We start from the raw sequence: 4,258 nt of genomic DNA on the forward strand, positions 1-4,258 counted from the left end.
GACAGGACCCGTGTATTTAAAGTAACCTTAAAATGATGCATGAAGCAGTAATCCTTCCTAGGAATTAATTATTGTAATTTTATCATGAGAGGGACACACAGGAAAGACATTTCAGGTGTATTCATCTGAGTTGGAAACATGAAAGGTGAACAAGCTTTCACCAGCTGGAGAGGGTTTGCTCTGTATTAACAGCTGTTTGGTGGGGAACAGTAATCTGAAAAGATGGAACAGTTTTGTATACCAGTAACTTATCACACCAAGTAATGCAACAGCAGCTGCAGGAGCTGGGTGTCTGCAGGTGAGTGAGGCCTAGGATAATACTCTTTTGGAGGGATTGAAATGTTCCTGGTTCCTTGTCCCATTAATAGCTATCTTTGGGAGAACTGCCAGAAACATCCAGTTTCTCTTAAGAGTTGCTACCTTTGCATCCATACAGAAGGAATGGGAAAAGCTATCTAGAATTTGGGACCAGACTGGATAATAAGAAAACTATCTGAAGGGGTGTGTGAAAGTGTAACAAAGATGATGTAAGTATTTGGTAATTGGAATTCATATCTCATGGCAATAGATAACTTCTCAGTGGAAAACCAGACTATGAATGTGTAGAAGTTGACTGTGTGTAGTAGTTTCTGACAAAGATAGCTGAGATAATGAAACAAATCTGAGTCTGTATCTAATGAGGATGCTTTTGTGTTAGACTATCATTTTACCTATACTTACCTAAGAGGCAATTATGTGAAGTGGATGTCTGAAGTATGCAAGAATAGTTCTGTAAATACATTTAAATGAACTGTAAAGATATTTAATAAATATAGTATTTATACTAACATGGTTTTAAAGTAACTGACTTCAAACTTATTTTCCATTTATGCAATAAGAGCCCTATTGTGTGTTGCAGAGGAGCCCAGCCACTGAGTCTCAGCTTTGGAGTGTGTGTCTATAAGATGTTTTATTTTTCACATGTTCCATTGTTCTAGACTTTTTTATAGCAATCCTATAGTCAAGAGACGTAACATCCTTCTGAAGATCATGCTGGTTTGCATTACATACTGATAGACAAGTTCAAAGAACGCGTTCCTTACATTGCTGAGAGCCTAACCTTTGCAATATCTGCACCTTAAAGAACTACCACCTAATAATCTTTCCAATATAGTTGTGAACAGCCCTCTACCCAGCCATTTGGGTTACCTAAAAGCCAACTGTTTAAAACTGTGTTCCATATGTTCATAAAAGAGCTGTTTGTTCTGAAGTCTCCTGAGTCCTGTATTAGAACATAAACTACAATGCTCTTTTCTCTCACTCAGATGAATGGCACCAGACATTTCCCTTAAAGAGTGACTAAATTAACCATATTTATGGTAATACAGAAGAGGTCCACTCAGCTTTGCCAAACAGTCCCAGAGTACCAATTTTATTCCAAAATGTGTACATAAGGACTGTATAATGGCAAACATTCATTACTTTTGGCATTTGGTAAAGATGCATTTTAAGAAACTACACAAACCCCCACCCTCGATCAAAGTACAAGTCAAATGGAGTTATTCTTTTGATGTATTGAAAAGGCAGTCCTATGCCCGTTCTCATTCAGTGAAGCAATCTTGAGCAAAGAATGACAATGGTGAAGTCTGACTACTGTTTAATAGGTTGCTGTGGGTAACAGACAGTTACCAGGATCAAACAACCAAACTCGTTCTGATTTCTTTGGTTTTTGGCGGATGAAGAATTACTAAGTTCTAAAATGAAACTTTTCTAATTCACCACATCTTGTTCCATACTTCATAAAATGTGTCCTACAATATACAAGTCAATTAGATTAAAATACTTCTAATTTTAAAAAGATCTATTGCAAGGTGCTGTGGAAATGCAGATTGCAACCAGTTTTACACCTAAATGCCAGTCTTGCAAAAGTTACTGGGCATTTATTATAGCAATAAATGTCAGACTGTGCTAGAATTAGGGCTGTCAAGCAATTAATCACACTGTTAATAGAAAACCATTTATTTAAATAGTTTTGGATGTTTTCTACCTTTTCAAATATATTGATTTCAATTACAACACAGAATACAAAGTGTACAGTGCTTACTTTATGTTTTATTACAAATATTTGCACTGTAAAAACCAAAAGAAATAATTTTCAATTCACCTAATAAGAGTACTGTAGTGCAATCTCTTTATCATGAAAATTGAACTTACAAATCTAGAATTATGTACAAAAAAACTACATTCAAAAATAAAACCATGTAAACCTTTAGAGCCTACTAGTCCACTCAGTCCTACTTCTTGTTCAACCAATTGCTCAAACAAGTTTGTTTACATTTACAAGAAATAATGCTGCCCGCTTCTTATTTACAATGTCACCTGAAAGGTGAGAACAGGCATTCGCAAAGCACTTTTGTAGCTGGCATCGCAAGATATTTATGTACCAGATGCACTAGATTTGTATGTCCCTTCATGCTTCAACCACCGTTCCACAGGACATGCGTCCATACTGATAATGGGTTCTTTCTGATAACCATCCAAAGCAGTGCAGATCGACGCATGTTCATTTTCATCATCAGAGTCAGATGCCACCAGCAGAAGGTTGATTTTCTTTTTTGGTGGTTTGTGTTCTGTAGTTTCTGCATTGGAGTGTTGCTCTTTTAAGACTTCTGAAAGCCATGCTCCACACCTCGTCCCTCTCAGATTTTGGAAAGCACTTCAGATTCTTAAACCTTGGGTTGAGTGAAGCTATCTGTAGAAATCTCACATTGGTATCTTCTGTGTTTTGTCAAATCTGCAGTGAAAGTGTTCTTAAAATGAACAACATGTGCTGGCTCATCATCTGAGACTACTATAACATGAAATATATGGCAACGTGAGTAAAACAGTAGGCAACATACAATTCTCCCCCAAGGAGTTCAGTCACAAATTTAATTAATGCATTATTTTTAACGAGCATCATCCGCATGAAAGCATGTCCTCTGGAACGGTGGAGGAAGCATGAAGGGGCATATGAATGTTTAGCATAACTGGCACATAGATACCTTGTAACGCTGGCAACATAAGTGCCGTGTGAACGCCTGTTCTCACTTTCAGGTGAAAGTATAAATAAGAAGCAGGCAGCATTATCTCCTGTAAATGTAAACAAACTTGTTTGTCTTAGCGATTGGCTGAACAAGAAGTAGGACTGAGTGGACTAGTAGGCTCTAAAGTTTTACACTGGTTTGTTTTTTGAATGCAGTTATGTAACAAAAAATTAATTTGAGTTGCACTTACATGATAAAAAGATTGCACTACAATACCTGTATGAGGTGAACTGAAATACTATTTCTTTTGTTTGCCATTTTTACAGTGTAAATATCTGTAATAAATAATATAAAGTGAGTACTATCAACTTTGTGTACTGTGTAATTTAAATCAATATATTTGAAAATGTAGAAAAACATCCAAAATATTTAATAAAATTCAATTGGTATTCTATTGTTTTTTTTAGTTAATGGCATGAGTTAACTGCAATTAATCGACAGCCCTAGCTAAAATGCATGGATTTGCTACCCCAATACTTTGAATGTCACGTATATATCCTTAATTCTCCTGGAGCAGTGTCCTCAGTAGTTCAGGTGACTATAACAGCTATGGAGCCTCTAGAACAGTGATTCTCAAACTGGGTTGAGACCCCAAATAGGGTGTAACACTGTTTTAATGGGGTTGCAAGGGCAGGTTTAGACTTGCTGGGGCTTGGGGCCAAAGCCCGAGGGCTTCCACCCTAGGTGGTGGAGCTCAGGTTACAAGCCCCCTCCCTGGGGCTGAAGCTCTTGGGGGGGTTGGCTTTGCCCCTCCCACCCCTGGGGTGGTAGGGCTCTGGCTTTGGGCCCCTGCCAATTGGGGCAATGGGGCTCAGGTAGGCTCAGACTTCAGTCCTGTCTTCAGGGGTTGTGTAGTAATTTTTGTTGTCAGAAGGGGGTGCAATGACGTTTGAGAACCCCTGCTCTAAAATACCACCCCAACCCATTTTAGGGCTATCATGTGTACCTGACAATCTAAGATTCTTGATCCAGAACTACACCAGTACTGAATTATGAAAATTTCAACAGTTTCAAGATGACACATCCATACAACTGGCTGACATAGAATGGTTATGACAGAGGGTAAAAAGCTTGTGCTTAAAGCTTTATGGATGCATATTACATATTTGTTAAACTTCCACATAAGTTAGAATATAAAATATTTACATGTTTTAACCTGTGACTATAACAGGAAATGATAAAACACTGAATCA

General features: G+C 37.7%; 1 protein-coding gene across 2 annotated transcripts in view; it reads left to right on the forward strand.

Moving 5' to 3' along the window:
* Nucleotides 1-4,258, forward strand: part of PPTC7 (protein phosphatase targeting COQ7) — a 43,653-nt gene that overhangs the window by 28,803 nt on the left and 10,592 nt on the right. The window lies entirely within an intron of this gene.

This window comes from Mauremys reevesii, linkage group 18 (assembly GCF_016161935.1).
Source record: "Mauremys reevesii isolate NIE-2019 linkage group 18, ASM1616193v1, whole genome shotgun sequence".
Classification (NCBI taxonomy): domain Eukaryota; kingdom Metazoa; phylum Chordata; order Testudines; family Geoemydidae; genus Mauremys; species Mauremys reevesii.